Raw genomic sequence first — 22,198 nt, 5'->3', positions numbered from 1 at the left:
ATATAAACTATTACAAATCCACAAAACTTCAACACTACAAAAATTTAGTCTCTCATTATATTTCCCTCTCTCACTCACACTTTGTCTCCTCTCCCTCCCACATTCTGCCCCTCCCAAAATTGGCTCAAACTTGAATGGAACTGGGTTTCTTTCTTCGATCTAGGTGGTCTCAAATTCAAGTGATTTCTTCAATTGGGTGGTCTTTAGATTGGAGATGTCATTTTTCATTGGGCCAATGAAACACACCGACCAACGAAACTTTGATTAACCCTGTTGACACAATCTGACCATCCAAAATGGCTGAAATACACCATCAAAGCTAGAAAATGACCAAAATACCCATAAACTTCTAAAGTGACAAAAGTTTCCCTAAAAGCTTCAAAATAATCAAAATACCTTTTACTTCTGAAATGACCAAAATAACCTTTGCGTACTTGGAGGGTCTCAAAAGAAGTTCTTTTTACAAATTTTAAAATTAAGGAAAAATTGAGGAAAATTTACCATTCGAAGAAAATAATCATTTTATACGGCCATATATATGTTAGAAATCACCTTTATTGTGACAAATTTACCTTACCATCGCTAATACCTTCTTTTCTTAAGAAAATTTTAACTATTAACAACAACCAAAATGTCCGTTGCAAATGAGAATGCAATATATAGTGATGGAAAAAAAACAGTCAAGCACATGAAAAATAAGGGCATAAATTCCCCCTTTAAAAAAATATACCATTGTCAACAGCTTAGGTCCATTGCAAATATCATTTATTCGGAGGAATCCAATTCCATCACCAATACATTCTTTCTTTTAGAGCAAATTAACTATTTACAATGGTCAGCATGTTCGTTGCAAATACAAACTCAATTAGAAAGAAAAAAAAATTAATTGTGATGGATAAATGTCATCACAAATGCGAAGAGTAAGGGTGGGAATTTTCCCTCCAAAATATTTTACCATTTTTGATGGTTTCATAGTTGTCGCTAATACCATTTTTTTTATATTTACGATGGAAGAAAGTTTGTCACAAATAATAACACCATAAAAAAAAATATATTTTGTATTTTCGACGCACAAAAGTTGTCACAAGTGTAGTCATTTGGAACAGCCAAGGTCATGTCATTGCCTCTCTATCCCGAAAATTACCTTAAGCTCACCAAGCAGTGGAAATTGAAGCTCTAGTTGCAGTCCGTGCTATTGAGCTTGGGAAGAACTTGGTATTAACCACGCTATTTTGGAAGGTGATTCGGGGATGATTATTAAAGCTTTGGCTGATGAAGATGGTTCCTTGGCTTCCCATGCCCCTCTGATACAAGATGCGAAGTTACTATCTTGGCATTTTTCTTAATTGCTTTACTCTCACACTAGGAGAGAAGACAATAAGTTTGCTCATGCTCTAGCTAGATACTCTATTAATATGCAAGTTTTTCTTGTGTAGATGGAGGATGTTCCACCACAATTTTATTCTATACTTCAGGTTAACATAGCAAGTTTTTCTTAATAAGAGTTCACTTTCTTTTCCCTATATACATAAAATAATAATAATAATAATTAATTAGGTCTGGCACAAATTTTTTTTTTCTACCAAATATTAGATAATAGGATAAATTACAGTCGACACCATTGAGGTTTGAGCTAAGACCAAACAAGTCCAAAATATTTATTAAAAAAAAAAAACCAATTTGGTCCCTAAACCTTGTAAACTATATGCTCTTAGAAATGAAAATGTTGTATTTAGCATATGGTTTAGGGACCAAATCGGTTAAATGTCTTGGAACTATTTGGTTATATCCCAAACCTCAGAGATGCTGACAGTAAGTTAATTGTTCTTTTTCAAATCCATCTTTACTACTAAACTAGAGATGAGAGTTTCTTCTCATTCAGCTCCTCGCGAATGAAAAATAACAATTATAACATGGTATATATGTATTTAATGAATAATATGTAAGTCTTTGAGATTTTATCTAAAGTGAATTGGTATGCCTTGGATCTAACATGTTTTTTAAGATAAAGTTTTTTAACCTTTCTATTTTAATATGTATGAAGTATTAAATATCTAAAGTATTAACATTTTTTATGAACGGTAAGAGACACCGTATGAACAAATAAAAAAGAAAAGGAAGTCAAATCTAATTTTTTACCCTAGGTAATATCTTAGAAAGCTCCTCTCTCTTTGTGCACCTCTCAGAAAATATTGATGGTGTTGGTAGAGATTCGAATTCCAGATCTTGGGCGTGGGTGCCTCCACAAGTCAGAAAAGATTTTGTGTAAGAACATCTGGGGATGACATCATTCCCTGGTGAGTTTTATATAAGATGCTTCTATTAGAGGATTACTATCTTTTACTAAAACAAAAACAAAAGTATTTTCATAATTTTTATTTTATTTGTTTCTAGTTTGGTGGTAACATGTTCCTCATATTTGTATTTCCTTTTATTTATTTATTTATATTTTTATTAAACTTTTTGTTTTTTTTTAATATGAAAACATAAACTTTATTAAACTACGAAACAGAGATTACATCTTAGATAAGAGCTTGCTCAAGAAAGCAAGGAATCTCTCCTCAATCCAGATTGAAAAATAAAAAATATGTTAAAAATATGTTTAGCTAACAAGCGAGCTGGTCTATTTCCTACCCTTCCCACATGAGAAAAAATAACTTTACGAATATCAAGTAAAGATGAAAGAATTCCATATATCATTGGGGCCACCAAAGCAGGAGGTGAAGTCTTCTCAGCCAAAGCTTGGGACATTATCAATGAATCACCCTCAATGATAAACTCAAGGATGCCCACATCTCTAGCAAAAGAAATAGTTGCTTTAAAAGCCTTTGCTTCAATCTCCAGAGCGTCTAAAGGAGCATGAACTTTCTTGCTAAGAGCCGCTACAAGTTGTTGCTTTTCATCTCTGATAAGAACCCTCAGACCTGCTTTTTTCTGAGTAGCAAAAACAGCGCCGTCAAAATTAACTTTGAACAATGGCAATGGAGGAGTATGACTAGAAACAAAATTAGAATTTGAAGCCTGTTACTGATCAATATAGTTGAAACCCCACTGGACAATAGTAGTTGCACTCTTCTTCCTCTCCTCATTACGGACTTCATTCCTGTTATTCCATAGAGCCGAAGCCACAGTCACCACCATTTCGACCACCTCTGAACTTCTCTGCTTGATCATTAGCACATTCCACAGAATGTCGAGAAAATTATGGAACTATAAGTTACAATTGGTATCAAGTAACTTAGAATTGAACCGCACTTCTCTTGCTGTGGACAAGACCAAAACCTATGCCTCGAGGGTTCAACCTCTTCTTTGCATTCCTTGCAAATACCATCTTCAATTACATGTCGCTGAGTAAGGATCTCTTTTGTTGGTAAATATCTCTACAAGCTTTCCAAGCAAAATGATGCACTTTATAAGGGATATGAAGCTTCCAAAGAATCTTCCAAATCCTTCTCATGCTTCCATTCTAACTGTTGGAGCTGGAGCCACCTTGCACAGACGTATTCATAGCAATTTCGTAGGTGCTCCTCATAGTAAAAACACCATTACTCGTATCTGTCCAAATATGTTTGTCATCTAGGAGACTAGAGCTGAGAGACATGCCTCTAATTACATCATCTTTATAAGGAAGGAAAGTTTGTTTCACCAAATTCGAATGCCATTTAGCAATGGCATGATCAATCAGATCGCACACTCTAGCATCCATATTAAGGCCGCGCTGAGGGGAGACAATCTTATAGGTGGTAGGAGTTGGAAGTCATTTATCATGCCACACTTTATTCTTTTTTTTTTTTTTGCCCATTACCAACTTGCCATTGCACTCCTTGTTGCACTATGTGTTGAGCTGTCATAATACCACGCCAAGCATAAGGAATACTCCCCATGGAAGCATGTACAAAATCATAATCAAGGAATTAATAGGCCATAAAAAAAAAATCTTAGAAACTAAAGAATCAAGATTAGTTTGTAAGCGCCACCCTTTTTTGCTAACAAAGCTAAATTAAAATCATTTAATTGTTTAAAAACCATCCCCTACAAGCTTTTGGAATACACAACTTATCCGAACTAAGCTAGGCCATCTTCCTCTCCTAATGCCTTTGATCCCACCAGAAATTCCTTATCAAACTAGTCATTTTATTACAAAAACTACCTGAAATTTCAAAGTAGCTTTTTGTTTAAGTCGGAACAGCCAAAGCTGCAGCTTTAATAATAATTTCTTTACTCGCTTTTGAGAGTAATTTCTCTTTCCAACCAGCCAATTTCCTTGCAAGCTTCTCCTTCAAATCACTAAAAGTATTGCACTTAGAACGACCAACCAAAGAAGGTAGACCAAGATACTTTTCATATTGTCTAATAACTTGTGTACCAAACCTTTGCTAAACCTCCTTTTGAACTTCCACCATGGTGTTTCTACTAAAGTAAATCGAAAATTTTGTACTATTTAATTGTTGACCCAAAACTTTTTCATACACCTTCAAAATATTTTGTAAAGACTCACTCCTCAATAGAAGCTCAACAAAATATCAAACTATCATTTGCAAAAAATAAGTGGGACAAACTAGGACCATGACGACAAACTTTAACACCCTTAATAACCCCATTTGATGCAACTTTTTTAATTAAAGTACATAAACCCTCTACACAAACTAAGAACAAATAAGGGAAAAGAGGATCCCCTTGGAGAAGACCCTTAGAAGGGGTAATACATCCATGGGGTTGCTCATTTATTCGAACAAAGAATGTAACAGAAGAAATGCATTGCATTATCAAATTCCTCCATCTTTTATGAAAACCCAATTTTTCTATAATTTTTTTTTTCAAATAAATCCACTACACTCTATCATATGCTTTGTTCATATCAAGTTTTAAAGCCATCTCCTCCCGTTTTCCCCACTATTTTGTTTTTTACTAATATAATGCATTGTTTTGAAAGCAACCAAAATATTATTAGTCATTAGCCTTCCATGCACAAAGGCACTCTAGGTATCACTGATAATAAAGGGGAGAACTTTTTTAAGTCTATTTGCTAGAGTTTTAGAAGCCAACTTATAAACAACATTACAAAGGCTAATTGCTCAATACTCAAAAACTTTCCTAGGATGAGTAACCTTTGGAATTAAAACAATATGAGTTTCATTAAACTTGGGAGGAACAACACCTTGATTAAGGAAGTCTAATACCGTTTTTGTGATAATTTTTGGCAAGAAATGTTGATAAAACAGTGATGGCACACCATCTGGATCCAAGATCTTTAAGGGATTCATTTGTTTCAAAGCTTTAAAAACTTAACCTGCATGAAATTCCCTGATAAGTTTTCTATTCATCTCAACTAGGGGTGGCAAATGGGTGATTGGGTGGGTTTGGGGTGGGCATAATTGGGTTGGGTATATAAAACTCATTTACTCATTAAAACTCATTTAACTAATTGCTTCTAACCCAAATCCATCCCACCCAATTACCCAATAATCAAAATTACCAAAATGCCACTAAAAGTGAAAATGACCAAAGTACTCTAAAATCTTCAAAAATAATAATTTAATTTTCCCATTTTTTCTTTTGATAAATTTTTTTAACCAATTTTAAACCAGTAACTTTTCTCCAAAACTGTTTTTCGTTTATCTACTCCGATTTTCCATCACTTTCCTTCATTTTCCTCTCCAACCTTCCAAACAGAGAATAAGCCAATAAACATCAATGGAGAAATTCAAAACCCTAGAAATCTTGCAGAAAACTCCAAACTCCTGCATCTTCCACCTCTACCTGAACCGTCCATCTCATTGCAATGCACTTTCACGTGACTTCTTCTCCAAATTCCCCAAAGCCCTTGCCTTTCTCAACCAAAACCCTAACATCAGTGTCGTAATCCTCTCCGGCATTGGAAACCACTTCTGTGCTAGGATCAACCTAGGAACCGTCGGCTCAATCTCTGAAAATTCCGACTCCGATGACCGTGGACATGGCAGAGAGAAGCTCTAGAGACATATCAAGTACCTCCCAAGACGCGGTCAGCGCGATCAAGCTGTGCCGGAAGCCAATGATTGTTAGTATCCAAGGGGTGTGCATTGGCGGTGGAATTGATATCGCAACCACCTATGGGGAAGGGCTAGGTTGAATTTGGGTGTATTGTTTTTGGGTTAAATGGATTTTTAGTTAAAACCCAATAATTATTGGGTTTAATTGGGTTGATGCCCATTTAATCCAACTAATAATTGGGTGGGTTTGGGTGGGCAAATGGGTTTGGGCTTACTTTGCCACCCCTAATCTCGACCAAAACTTTTGGCGGAATAGCATCCAACAATTCTTGGAAATCCGTGGGATTTGAAGAAGTAAAAAGATCAGAGTAATAATTCAATACAATATGCTCCACTTTCTTAGCATCGTCCTACCATACCTCTTCCTCATCAAAAAGGCCTTCAATTGTATTTCTACGATAACGACTTGAAGCTTTTGAATGAAAAACTTAGTGTTGCAGTCACCTTCCTTAAGATGAGTATTTCTAGACCGTTGCTTCCACATAGCCTCTTCCTTATCCAACCAGCTATTTAATTACTTTCGAATCACACGTGATTCTTCAATAATGTGTGGGGACGTAGGTTGCTCTTCCAAGCATTGTAGGTTGTAGCTAATGTTGCAAATTATCAATCTTCTTTCCCACATGCCCAAAGGCAGATTTATTCCAACTATCCAACTGAGATTGACAAACATCCATATACCTTAGAAAAGGAAAATCAGAATTAGCAAGTAAATCCTCATCCCACGCTGCATTAACTACTTTTCTTCAAATTAGTTTGGAGAGAAACTCTTCAAACTTATCATATCTCTTTTTCGGGTGTGAATTTTGAAAATCTAACTGTTGAGTTTCATGTTCCTTATGTTTTTAACATGCATATTAAATTTCGTTCAAATGGGATGTTCTTTATTGTTCAATCAAAAAACTTATTTTTTATACACAATTTTAAATCACAATAAACTTGAAATTTTAACATTTGTTTGATGTCATAGCAATTGATTTTTTATCTTCTTAAAATTTAAAATTTTGCATGCATGAAGGATATAATAATATGCAATTTAACAGTTAAGAGTTTCAAAATTTACACTCAATATAAAAATATATGATAAATTTGGAGAGAAACATTGTTGGGTTAAACTTCATAATGAAATGGTTCAGTTTGTTTGAAAATTGGGTTGGACCAAAATAAATGGGGCTGGATTAAAAGGTTTGGGCATTGGTTGAAATGGGTATCTGCTAGTAGTGTTTTTGGCAACATTGAGGTCGGCGGAAATAAGATTTGTTCTATTTTAGATGGGTAGCGTGGCATATTGGGTTTTGCCATGGGCCGTGTTCCGTGGGTCTTTCTATTGGTCCGCCAGTTGAACTATGTTCTTAAATATTATTCTGTTTTTGAGAACAACTTGCTAATCCGATAACATATAGGAGTAGGGAGTAGGAGTAGGACTCATCCTAGTACAAATACAAACCCTATAGCTGTTTTTGTGGCAACACTTTCTCTTGTTTTCTTCTCAAAAAAAGGAGAAGAAATTTTGTTGATTCTGCAAAAGGAGGAAGAGAAGACACAGTGATACCACTTCTTCGCACTATATAGGCCATAACACAATCTCAAATTCTGAGACCTAGAGAAACATAAAAATGTCAAACTATCTCCCGGAAGACGTGATTATTGAAATTCTTTTACAATTACCTGCAAAGTCAGTTCTAAAGTTCAGGTGTGTATGCAAGACATGGTGGTCTACGATATCAAGCCGTCACTTCGTAACCCGCTACCTGGCCAACAACAACCAACACCGACCATCTTACCTTCTCTTTCGTCATTACGATCATAAGGAACGTTTTACACTGTACCCTTCTGATGATCCATTCCCTTGTAGCTGTTAGTGTATAGCTTAGACTAGTTTAGCCCATTGGGCTTAGCCCAGTATACTGTACTTGTAGTTTACTCCTTTTACTTGTACTGCACACATATCTAGCCTATATAAGGCTCTCTATTGTACATTACTTCACACACATTAATATACAGACTATTCAGTCTTTCTCACACTTTATATTCTTAACATGGTATCAGAGCCAGGTTCTCTGACTTTCTGGTTCCTGTGGACATCTCCGGCGTTCTTCCGCTGCCCTCGCCTTCATCCAGTAGCCACTGTCAGAAGCGAGTCACCGCCGTCACGCCCACAGTCCCAGCAACACTCGGATCTCATTGTTCTGCTCATCCAACTGTCAAAGCAAAGGCATTGAGTGACAGAAGAGACAATCCCGAGCAAAACCCAACCAAGAACGGCCAGAAAACACTTCACACGCGCCCCCACGCGCCGCCTGAAGTTTCTGCCTCACGAGCACGTGCTCCACGCGCTGCCACGCGCCGCCACGCGCCGTCACTCTCTCTCACGCGCTCCACGCGCCAGACCAGACGTCCTCCACGCGCCACACGCGCTTACACGCGCCAGCTTTGTTCCGCGAACTGCCACGTCAGCCCTAGTGTGACGTCACCCTGCCACGTCAGCACACGTCAGCCGTTGACTGGACCAGACCTGACCGTTGACTTTGACTTTGACCGTTGACTTTGACCGTTGACCGTTGACCAAGTCAAAAATTTTCAACAGGGCCTGTCTTGCTCAGTTTTTCGCGTAGATTCTGATTTTGGGCTCCGTTTCTGCATTTGAGGTATCTAAATCTCACTTTTTGGTCATTTTCTTCATTATGGCTCAACAAAGTGAACGAGATATCATACGTCCTATCACCATCATGTTGGATGGTCCCACTAGCTATCATGCATGGTCTCAGAATATGACCGTCTTTCTCAAGGGTCGTAAACTGTGGAGATATGTGACTGGTTCAATCCCTAAGCCAGTACCAAACCCTAAGTCCAAAGCCACAGCTGCTGAAGAGTCTTCCAAGACTGCTGTTACAACAGATGATTATGAAGAACGTCTAGAAGAATGGGAGAGTATTCAGAGTAAGATCTTATCTTGGTTTATCAATACCTCTATTCCCTCCATTCATAATCTTCTTCCTCGTCTTGAAACTGCTGAGGCTGCTTGGAAATTTTTGGCCGATCGTTATAACTGTACTAATGATTCAAGCTTGGAGTTTCACATTGAATCAAAGCTTTATCAAATGCGCCAAGAGACAGGTCAGTCTATTTCTGATTTTTATTCTCAGACTTCTACTATGTGGGAACAACTCTCTGCTGCAGATCCTCCACTGGTGTGTTCTAAGGACATTGAGCTCTTTGTCAAATATCGAGATCGCCGTAGATTTATGCACTTCATGATGGGTTTACGTGAGGATTTTGAGCCTACTAGGGCTTCTCTACTTAGCCGGTCTCCTACTCCTTCTCTTGATGCTGCAGTAAAGGAGCTCATTTCTGAGGAGAATCGTCGGCCCACTTATCACATGACATCATCTGATCATGTCTTGGCTACACCCTCACCACAGCCTCCCATTGCTGCATTCACTGCTCCTCCGCGAATAAACTCCGGGCGTCCCACCTCTCAGTCTTCCAAAGGTGCTCACTGCAAGTTTTGCCGTGCCAAAGGCCATGACATCTCTGTTTGTCGAAAGTTACAGAAATTTGTGCAAGAGCAGAATAAAGCTTCTCTTCCTCAGGCAGCTGCTGTATGTCCTTCAGATCCATCAGTTCCTACAGGTTCCTCTTTGGCTTCCTCACTTACTACAGCTGATATTGAGGCAGTTGTTCAACAGGTTTTATCCCGCACTTCCACTGCCCTTTCTGTCACCTCAGGTAAACAACCTTGGTTTTTTGATACTGCATGTTGTAACCATATGACTCCTGATGAATCTCAATTTTCTGATAAGGCACCCTTAGAACATCCAATCACCATTTACACTGCTGATGGAACTCCTATGCCTGTTAGTCATAAAGGAACAATCTCTTCTCCTTGTTTATCCCTTAGTGACACTTTTCATATTCCAAAGTTATCCCTCAATTTGCTTTCTGTTGGTCAACTTTGCAAATTAGGCGTAGATCTTCTATTTATTAATCATGGTGTGGATGTGCAGGATCCCCGGACGGGTCAAGTGCTTGGGACAGGCCGTAAGGTTGGTCGCATGTTTGAGGTTCATGACTTGAAGATTCCTTCACAAGTTGTTTCTGCCGCTGCTACCACTGCCACCTCCTCACCTGATCTATGGCATGCTCGTCTTGGTCATCCATCCTTATCTCGTCTTCAATTGTTAGCTTCTCAAGGTCATTTAGGTTCAGTTCAGTTTTCAAAATTTGATTGTACTTCCTGTCATTTTGGCAAACAAACAAAATTGCCATTTAATAAAAGTGACTCCTTTTCTTCTGCCCCTTTTGATCTTATACATTCTGATATTTGGGGTCCTGCACCTGTTCCCACTGAGGGGGGATCTAAATATTTTGTCATATTTGTGGATGATTTTTCTCGATATACTTGGATTTATCTGCTTCACCATAGGTCTGAACTTGTGTCTATTTACCAAACATTTCATAAAATGATTGAAACACAGTTCAATCGCACCGTTAAAGTCTTTCGATCAGATAATGCTCAAGAATATAATGATAAATCTTTCCTATCCTTCTTAGACAGACATGGTACTCTTCCTCAGCGGTCTTGTCCTTACACCTCTCAACAAAATGGTCGTGCAGAACGAAAACATCGTCACATTCTTGATGTTGTCCGCACCCTTCTCATTTCTGCCTCTCTTCCTGAGCGATTTTGGGGTGAGGCCGCACTCACTGCTGTGCACACTATTAATCGTATTCCTTCACCAACTACACACAACAAATCACCATTTGAGCTTCTCTATGGTCAAACTCCTGACTACTCCTCTCTTCGGGTTTTTGGTTGTGCTTGCTTTGTCTCTCTTCCTCCTCATGAACAAACAAAGCTCCAACCTCGTACTCGTCTCTGTTGTTTCCTTGGTTATGGTGTGTCTCAAAAAGGGTTTCTCTGCTATGATCCCATTTCTCATCGCCTTCGTGTCTCTCGTCATGTTGAGTTTTGGGAACATCGTCCTTTCACGAGTCTTCAGCAGTTTCCTACATCTTCTTCCTCAGAGTCTCCCATTTTTACTGATCTTTTCCTCCCTCTCTATCCTGAACTTGTGGAGGATTCTTCAGCATCGACTGCCTCTCCAGACGACTTATCTCCGGTTCTGTCTCCGGCATATGACCCGCCTGTCTTGGATCCTGTGGTACCACCCTCTCCTGAGTCTCCTATTGGTCCTAAACTTCGTCGTTCCACTCGAGTAAGCATTCCTCCCCCTTATCTCACTGATTATCATTGCTCTTTTGCTCTTGCCACTCTCTATGAACCTCACACCTATCATGAGGCTCATACTGACCCTCTTTGGCAGCAAGCTATGAATGAAGAACTAGATGCCCTTCATAAGAATCACACGTGGGATATGGTTGATTTGCCTCCTGGTCAGTCTGTAGTAGGTTGTAGGTGGGTTTACAAGATCAAGACCAAGGCTGATGGATCTGTTGAACGATACAAGACTCGCCTAGTTGCCAAGGGCTTTACTCAGGAGTATGGTATTGACTATGAGGAAACATTTGCTCCTGTTGCTCGTCTTACATCTGTTAGATGTCTCATTGCTGTGGCTGCTGTTCGCCGTTGGCCTCTTTATCAAATGGATGTGAAGAATGCTTTCCTCAATGGAGACCTCCATGAAGAAGTGTACATGCAACCACCCCCTGGCTATCCACACTCAAGCAATCAAGTTTGCCGCCTTCGCCGTGCTCTTTATGGCCTCAAGCAGGCTCCTCGAGCTTGGTTTGAAAAGTTTAGCTCAGTTGTTGCTCAGCAGGGTTTCACTTCGAGTCCTCATGACACTGCTCTCTTTGTTCGAAGATCCTCTGCTGGTATCACTCTTATTCTTCTTTATGTTGATGATATGATTATTACTGGAGATGATTCTGCAGGTATCCGCTCTCTTCAGAACTTTCTTAGTCAGCATTTTGAGATGAAAGATCTGGGCACTCTCAGCTATTTTCTTGGGCTTGAGGTTACCTCATCCTCTGATGGATACTATCTTTCCCAAGCTAAATATGCTTCTGATCTTCTCTCCAAAGCCGGTGTCACTGATAACAAGACTGTTTCCACTCCTTTGGAATACAATGCAAAACTCACACCCTTGGACGGTGAACCTATATCCGATGCTACTCGCTATCGTCAGTTGGTTGGCAGTTTGATCTATCTCACTGTTACTCGTCCAGATATTTCACATGCCGTGGGTATGGTTAGTAAGTTCATGGATGCACCTCGTTCTGTCCACTATGCTGCTGTTCTTCGGATTCTCCGATATGTCAAAGGCACACTTTATCATGGTCTGCATTACTCCTCTCGATCTTCTCTCGAGCTTCATGCTTATTCAGATGCTGACTGGGCAGGTGATCCGACTGATCGGTGCTCTATTACAGGTTTCTGTTTCCTGTTAGGTACTTCTTTGGTCTCGTGGCGCAGCAAGAAGCAGGATGTGGTTTCTCGTTCTAGTACTGAGGCTGAGTATCGTGCCCTTGCCGACACCACTTGTGAGCTTGTTTGGCTTCGCTGGCTCTTGGCTGACATGGATGCTCCACAGCCCATTGCCACTCCTCTTTATTGTGACAATCGTAGTGCTATCTACATTGCTCATAATGATGTCTTCCATGAGCGCACTAAGCATATTGAGATCGACTGCCACATCACTCGCCAGCATCTTAAGAAAGGAAATCTCCAGTTATTCTCCATCTCCTCTGCTGACCAGCCTGCTGATATCTTTACCAAGACTCACCCGCCTGGTCGTCTTCGAGATCTTATATCCAAACTCCAGTTGGCTTCCTCCTTGCCACCTCGAGTTTGAGGGGGGATGTTAGTGTATAGCTTAGACTAGTTTAGCCCATTGGGCTTAGCCCAGTATACTGTACTTGTAGTTTACTCCTTTTACTTGTACTGCACACATATCTAGCCTATATAAGGCTCTCTATTGTACATTACTTCACACACATTAATATACAGACTATTCAGTCTTTCTCACACTTTATATTCTTAACAGTAGCAACCCAGCCATACATCCTCCTCTCCTTTTAAAAGGGGATGAAATACAAGAGAAAGGAAATTTCTTTGAATACCCTTCAAATTTCACCGAATTGCATTGCTCATACAAGCACAAATATACCTTTCCCTCATACTTCAACATTGTCGGTTCAGTTAATGGATTGATTTGGCTCGCCAATAATTATACCGTTGATGGTGCCTATCATCTCTGGAGCCCTTCTATTAACAGATTAGTCTTACTTCCGTATCCAAACATTAGGAAAAAGTCTCATGGTCAATATACGTTTTCTCTTGGGCTTGGATATCACGCTCCAAATACTGATTGCAAATTGGTCAAATTTGTGTACTTCGATGATTTTGTTCCACCTGTGGTTGAAATCTATACCCTTCACACTGGCGTGTGGCGCTTTGTTATCGGCCCTGATCCTTAATACATTGTTGGGAATACATCAGTATTTGTGAATGGGGCACTCCACTGGTTAGCCCGCACCCCAGACAAGTCAATATTTTTTCAAAATTTGATTTTGTCATTTGATTTGGGGGATGAGGTTTTTCATGAAGTTCTTCTACCTAAGATTTTAGAGGAAAGCTGTCCAAGAAAGAAATTGGCTATTGCAGCACTTGATGGATTACTTGCCATACACTGGTGATCGTGAATGGGTGGTGAAAGAGTATTCTGTGTGAGTGATGAAAGAGCATGGTGTTGTGGAATCTTGGACTAAACTATATACTATTGATATTGGTGAAAGATTCGGTGAAAGATTTAGAAGGTGTTAGGTTTTTTAAAAAGTGGTGACGTTATAGTGGCTACACGTGAGTCTTGGGGAGACTTGCTTTTGTACGAACCAATTAGTCAAAGAACTTGGGAACTTTACCTTTATGGCCTTTCAGAATCATTCTAGTTAGATAAGGAAAATGTTTACCAGCACCAAGCCCCAGCACTAGCACCAAGCGGTGCTGGTTAAGAGCAGAAAAAAAACAAAAAATGTTTGTAAGAAAAAGTAAAAAATATCTTAAAATAGTACCTATAAACTGAAAAAGTAACATAAATTAATAAAGAAAGACACAATTTTGCCTAACGGGCATCATGCGGTGCTTGTTAACACAACCTTTTAGATAATTATGTAGAAAGCTTGGAACTATTGGATGCAATAGATAGTGCAGAAAGCCTGGAACTATGGGATGTGAAAGTTCAAAAACGTGTATAAACACCTTTGAACGTTTAGACCTCCAAATTACAACTTAACCAATTCAAGCAATATGTCAAACAACTAGTGTGCGGAAACTTAACATATGCTATAATATGAAATTGGTTAAAAAACTATCTAAGCCAAAACAAAAAATAATCCACAGCAGATAATAAAAAGGCAAAGATAGAGAGGAAGGAAGATGCAAACACAAAGACAACACGCGATGTGTTATTGAAGAGGAAACCGAAGCTCTCGGCATAAAACTTTTCCGCCGCCCTCCAAGCGGTAAACAATCCATTAGAAAATACAGTTGGGATACATGAACAGCAATAGACCCTCCAAGCCTAATCTACCCAGTGCACCTAAGCCCTCCAAGCTTCTTGCTCTAATGAGGTTGCGCCGAACCTTTTTCTTTTCTAGCTTCCCGGATTCCGCTACTAGACCGTAGCATCAACCAATGAAGATTGGTTCCTTCCTAACTGCTTCCCAGAAATCCAAACAACTGTCTCACAGTGATGATGATGGTGAGAACCAGGTTTGGTATAATGCCTCTCAAGGATTTGACAATGGAGAAGAAGAGAGTTGAGGAATTTGAAGAGACTCTAAGGTATAGATTGTGGGTGAATCAATCTTGTTTTTCTTTAGGGTTTCTCTCTTAAAATTCTCTCTGGAAGCTTTCTTTCAATCGTAGGTAAAAGGGGTATTTATACTGGAGTGGGAGAGGAATGTGAAACGTCAGGTTTAACAAAACAGGGGTGGCTCGCGGCTTGACCTCACGGCTTGACTAAGTCGCGAGATCCAGTCGCGAGATAACCGTATGGTCAGTTGTCCTGTTTTGTCCTGTAGTGCTCCAGCTTGCATGACTGTTCACTTTCCAGCATGCTTGGCACGTGTGCTGCGTCTGGCGGCTTGCAGCCGCGAGTCACCCGCGAGTCCCAGCCGCGAGTCTCTGTTTTCTTACACACTCTTGAGCAATCTTCACTCTCTCTCACTCACTACCCTTACATCAAACTCACCTAAATACAGGGTTACTAAATGCTGAATTACAAGCAAATTTGATACGGAATAAAGCCAATTAGATGGTTGAATAAATTCAACCTTACAATCTCTTCCTTTGGCTATTCCATGACAAAACCCTAAAATAGACTCTAGACTTAACATGTGAGTTGGGAACAGTTGAACAAAACTCACTCACACCTAACTCTAGAAGCTGTGAAGCACTTGAATCATATGAACATAATACTCCTGAAACACAACAATACACCATGATCATTGTAAGCAGAAAATCATAAAATGCATATGAAACAGGCAATATGTGATCAAGCAAAGATGAAGTTAAGAAACAAACCATGGCTTGATCAACCAAGTGAACACCACAAGGTAGTGATCACAGTGCTCATTCACACTTGGAATGAACACAAGGACATACAAGTTAACAAGCACAAGGCAAGACACTTGTATGTTCAACACTCAACCAATGCATAGTACACAAGGTATATGCATCTAGGAACAATCCTACAAGGGCACAAGAGTGACAGTACATAAACCAAAATGCAAGATATTTAGATTAAAGTACTGATTTCAACATAGCATAAAGGCTGCAATAAGTAAGGTACAAACCATAAAGCCTACAAACTATGCATAAAACATTAACCCTAAAAGCTTACAAAAGTACATGGGTACAAACACAAGACATCCTGAATAACATCATCAAAATATATAAAAGATTAAACCAAGAGTATAAGTTATGAGTTAGAAACATCTATACACCAAAACACAGTGTAGCAAACCCATAAAAACACTAAAAGTACCCAAAACATAAACATATAAACAAAGTCTCTGATTTTGACAACTCCCCCTCAACACATTACTCCCCCTTAAGAGCTGCTTTTCTGCTTCTCAATCATCAATGTCATTATCAACAGAAAGAAACATCTCCCCATTTTTGACAGGAATGGCCAAAGGGTCACTGTTCAGGCTGAGTGGTGAAGCTGTCAAGTTTTGCAGACAAAATATCAATCTGGTCCTGCATGGCTCTCATCCTCTTAGAGTGCTCAGTCTGGACTTCTCTGATCTCATCAAGTCATTCCAGAATGATTTGGAAAGCATCTGGAGGTGTATCTGAAGAAGTTGATACTCTAGACCTTTTGCCACTCCTCCTGGGTGTTGAGGTTGATGCATGCCCTGTTGCCTCTGCTTCAGTCTCCATTGGGACACCCTCTCCTTCATTACCTTCATCTTCTTCTCCTGGAAGCCTAACACTTATCCTTTTGCAGGTAAGCTTGTTAATTGCAGAAGGTGTGGACATGGGACTGATGTCTTGAGGGATTGGAACACCCTTCCTTCTAAAAATCCTCATTAGCAAACTGGGAAAGATCAATTTTGGCCTAGAGGTTGTTCTTGTCTCATCCACAATGGTATCATATATGTGGGAACTTATGTCAATGAAATTCTTTTCTTTGAGATCCATCAGAAAAATTGCTCTAGCACAGTTGATTGTAGTCAACTTCTTTATGGGATAGAGGTTAAACATCATGATTATTGTTAGACACCTCATGTCCACTGGAAAGGCAGTGGTATTCAAACATTTCCCTTCCCTCTGCCCACCTATCCTTTGTTGAACTGTTTCAATAGAAACACTCCTATCCTTGTAATTGATAAATTCCTCATCTTCTAATCCTTCAAGCCCTAGTACATCATCTATAAAATGTGCATCCAAAATGAATTCTTTACCTCTGACCCAGTAACTTAACTCATTCTCCTTTATCACAGTATTTGAGTAAAATTCCCTAATCAGGGGTTCACACACTACAGGGAAATCACTCAGAAGCTTTTCCCATCCTCTTCCTTCAAAACAGCTGGGGATAAAGGTTTGTCTTAAGTCCTCCAAATCTACAAATCTTTCTTGAATAATTCCTGCTTTCAAGAAGTTATCCTTGTATCTCTCAAAGTGATGAACTGACCTAAACAGTTTAGAATCCATTTTCAATCTTTTGTCAGCCTTCTTTGCAGGAGTTTTCTTCTTCGGAGGTGAGGGAGCCATCTGTGAACAATCAGAAGAGACCACAACAGCATAGAACAATATATGTGCAGAACTAGTCAGTACCATGTAATTAACAAAGAGATTTCATCCATACAAATGAACTTTGAACATTTAAACATAAGCTACTTAGATTAATCACATGGATAAACAAGCCTAAGATAGGAAATACATATAAAATCATCAGATATAGAAACTATCCTAAAGGCAGATATATGACAATGAGACAGATAATGGAAAATGATATGGCTCATAAACAGCATTGTGAAACTAACAGATGCACCCAATGGATTTACACAATAGAGCATGCACATTCAGCACAGTAAAACTCACAACCTCAAACGGAACAATTTGAAACAGCTCAACAGCTCAAGTTCAAATAATTAAAAGAAACACTTAGTAAAGCACAGGATGAAGAGCAAAAAGGAAACAACTAAGACCAAATCAATTTCTAGCAACAGTATCCGCAGGCTAAGTATGAACAAAGAGCAATATCCGAAACACAAACCCATTTCTAAATCATGAACATATGCGAAAAATCAAGGGGAAAAATACAAAATCAAGTAGAAATGAGTTCAAAACTGAAAACCCATACCTGTGTCTTGAAAAATTTGAGCAGAAAATATGCAACAATGGAGATTGGATATGGGAGCACGGAGTGTTTGGGAGGGAGATAGTTTAAAGAGAAGATGAACAGTCACAAATGTTGGAGGGAAAACTGAAAAAGATTTAAAAACTGCTCCTATTTCTGCCAAACACGCGTTTTTCGCGACTTGATTAAGTCGCCACACAGTCGCCAGTTCAAGCCACCAAAACACTCAAGGACAAAAATTTGAAAAATTTTTCTAAGTGTTTTTCGCGATTGGAAGGTCTACCCGCGAGTGAGTCGCGAGCTTAGCCGTGAAAATCTCTGAGTAACCCTCGCGACTGGACCTTCCACTCGCGAACAAGTCGCCAAAAATGACCCGCGAAAACGCGACTGAGGCTCGCGACTTGACATACCCGCGACTGAGCCGCCAAAACAGGGCAAAACAGGATTTTTGAAATTTTCAGATTTTTCAAACAAAATACTTTCCAAAAACACCTAAAACACTCAAAAATCTTTTTATGCTTGAATCAACAAAGATTGAGCATGTGAAAACACATTTCATCAAGTACAATCACACAAATGAATATGACATTTATTGAACATAAACTTGTGTGTTGTGTGTGGATATCAACAATGAGATAGTCCTTAGTCTAATGTGAAGTTTCAATGATCAATTCAACCAAGACATACACAATTAGCACTAGATCATGTGACCCATCTCAATTATAGAAATATGTATATATGACCTCCCACAAAAACTTGATAACATAATTTGGAGCTTTACGTTTGACTCCACTTTCAATCATAACATTTGATCTTTTTGATCTTTTGAGGCAATCACCTCTCATTGTGAGAGTGATATTTGATATTTCATTTTAATGAACAAGCCTTTGGCCTTTTGAATAAACATTCACTTTAATATAAGGTCGCTTACCCTTTTTCCTAGTCGAATACTAGAATGTGCGACAGGCTTTTGCAGCTCAATATCTCTTTTCATTTGGAGATTTACATTTGGTGAGCTCTTTTTAGCAAAAACATAAATAAATAGTGGGAAGATATATAGACACAATTCTATGCATGTCTCAAGATCAACATAACCATTCACTAATCATTCATGACAAGTTTGAAGATCTATTTACAACAATCACATAGATTTCAAGATTTTTCCCACAGTGATATGAGTGCATGAAAACAAGCAATACTCGAAAATGCACAAAGCCATTAGCATAAAGGTACAAGGCAAAACAAGTTTTGAGACAAAAACTCAACAAAGTCAAATAAGCTTTTTGATTTTCTAATTTTTATGTGATTTTTGGATTTTTGACACAAGAAACAAAAAGATTGATAAGACAAAATTAAAAATATGCATAAGTAGACAAGCAAACAACCAACAGCAAAAACAGCAAGCAAAACAAACAAACATTGTCACAAAGCATAGGAAGTATTAATGCATGGACATGTTGTAATGCTTATGCATGAGTACCCTTTTTCACCCACACGTCACTTGCGTTTGGGGTGATTTCCTTGTAGGATTGGGTACGGGAGTTAGGGCTTTCAAACCTTCGTGAGAAGCTTTCCAAGCAGTTGGTGAATGCACCAATCATCTTCATCACGTTCATTATTCCAGGATTATCATTCTGATCTCTAGATTGATCACCTGCCCAAATTCTTCTATCATTTCTAGGTCCTCTTGACCTTTGAGGAGTTGCACTATTCTTTGCTCTCAGCTTTTGGCAATTTGGTCGAGTATGCCCTTGAAGTCCGCAATAATGACACACATAAGTTGCTCTAGGACCTCTTTGTGGTCGTGGGCGTGACTTGGCACGAGATTCAGACCTGCCCACAGATTGATTACGGGGATTCAGCATCCGTTGGTTCACCACATTCTTCTTCTCCTCCACCTCGAGCTTCTCACCAGTAAGGTCAGCTACAACTGGATCTTTAGCCTTTACAAACTTCACTTCTTTAGTGACATTTCTAGATGAACTACTTCCTCCGGTATATCCCAATCCGAATTTGTCTGAAAAGCTCTTTTGAGATGAGATAACATCATCTAGCTTCTTGGTGGTGACCCTCTTTATTTTAGCATTTGCTTGCACAACCTCATTCTCAAGAAATCTCACTTTTGTGTAAATTTCGGACAACTCACCATTCAGTGTTTCAATCTCACATTTGGCCTCCCTATATCGGATTAGGAGACTTTTGTAGTCCTCCTCAACCTTCTTCATTTTTCTCACAACAGCCTTGGCCACCCTTGTGTACTCACCCGACTTCTCCAAGAGTGAGTTATAATTCTCTTGAAGATTTGCTGTGCTTTCATCTTCTTCAGCATCTGATTCTTCAACAATTCCTAGTGATTCATCGTCACTATGTTCTCCAAGGTCTCGTACAAGCAGATTCAACTCATTTGAAGACTCAACATGAGTAATAGTCATAAAAGCCGAATAGTTCCCCTCTCCATCACAGCTCTCTTCAAATTCTGAGTCAGACGAATCCGAGTCACTCAAAGTCGTGGCATACACTTTACCTTTCGATTTCAAATAATTCGGACATTCCTTCTTAAAGTGTCCATACCCGTTACATTCGAAACAAGTGACACCTTGTGTGGGTTGGGATTCTTTTCCATCTTTCTTTTTGAATTCCCTTTTCTCCCTTCCAGAACTTTGGAATTTTCTTTTATCATCAAATTTGCCATTATTTTTGAATTTCAAGAACTTTCTGAAATTTTTGACAAGGTATGCAACATCTTTGTCAACCACATCTTCTCCCAATGAGTCTTGATCTTCCACCTTCTCATTAATGGTCTTTAGAGCAAGAGATTTACTCTTCCGTTGATTGGGCAGCGACATCTCATAAGTCTGCAGAGAACCAACCAGCTCCTGTACTTTGATGTCATCAAGGTCCTTGCTCTCTTCAATTGCTGTCACTTTAGCACGAAAACTTTCCGGCAATGATCGAAGGATCTTCCTTACAATCTTTGAGTCCTCCGTTTTCTCCCCCAAGTTGAACTTACTGACAACCACCTCATTTAGCTTCCCATAGAAAGAGTCAAAAGACTCATCCTCACTCATTTTGAGCTCCTCAAACCGAGTGGTCAGCATTTGTAACTTGGTGTCTTTTACTTTCTTCGTGCCTTCATAGGTGGTTTCCAAAATCTCCCATGCTTCTTTGGCAATGGTAATGTGAGAAATCCTGTGAAATTCATCTGGAGACACACCACAGAAAATAGCATTGAGTGCTTTACTGTTAGCATTAGATGCAGCAAGTGCTGCCTTATCCCAAGTGGATTTGGCTGCCTCAGGTCTGGTCCAACCAATCTCAACAGCATCCCAAACGGATTCATCAATAGAACACAGAAAAGCTCTCATGCGAACCTTCCAAAAAGCATAATTACTACCATCAAAATATGGAGGTGCATTTAGGGATTGAGACCTATCCATCTCAAAAGGGAGTCAAGGATCACACAATGGTAATGAAACCAATAGCAGTGTACCCGCTCTGATACCAATTGAAAGTTCAAAAACGTGTATAAACACCTTTGAACGTTTAGACCCCCCAAATTACAACTTAACCAATTCAAGCAATATGTCAAACAACTAGTGTGCGGAAACTTAACATATGCTATAATATGAAATTGGTTAAAAAAACTATCTAAGCTAAAACAAAAAATAATCCACAGCAGATAATAAAAAGGCAAAGATAGAGAGGAAGGAAGATGCAAACACAAAGACAACACGCGATGTGTTATCGAAGAGGAAACCGAAACCCTCGGCATAAAACATCTCCGCCGCCCTCCAAGCGGTAAACAATCCACTAGAAAATACAGTTGGGATACATGGACAGCAATAGACCCTCTAAGCCTAATCTACCCAGTGCACCTAAGCCCTCCAAGCTTCTTGCTCCAACGAGGTTGCGCCGAACTTTTTTCTTTTCTAGCTTCTCGGATTCCGCTACTAGACCGTAGCATCAACCAATGAAGATTGGTTCCTTCCTAACTGCTTCCCAGAAATCCAAACAACTGTCTCACAGTGATGATGATGGTGAGAACCAGGTTTGGTATAATACCTTTCAAGGATTTGACAATGGAGAGGAAGAGAGTTGAGGAATTTGAAGAGACTCTAAGGTATAGATTGTGGGTGAATCAATCTTGTTTTTCTTTAGGGTTTCTTTCTTAAAATTCTCTCTGGAAGCTCTCTTTCAATCGTGGGTAAAAGGGGTATTTATACTGGAGTGGGAGAGGAATGTGAAACGTCAGGTTTAACAAAACAGGGGTGGCTCGCGGCTTGACCTTGCGGCTTGACTAAGTCGCGAGATAACCGTATGGCCAGTTGTCCT

This window comes from Quercus lobata, chromosome 8 (genome assembly GCF_001633185.2).
Source record: "Quercus lobata isolate SW786 chromosome 8, ValleyOak3.0 Primary Assembly, whole genome shotgun sequence".
In the NCBI taxonomy this organism is placed as follows: Eukaryota; Viridiplantae; Streptophyta; class Magnoliopsida; order Fagales; family Fagaceae; genus Quercus; species Quercus lobata.
The sequence above is the reverse complement of the archived record's forward strand: the minus strand, read 5'-3'. Positions refer to the sequence as shown.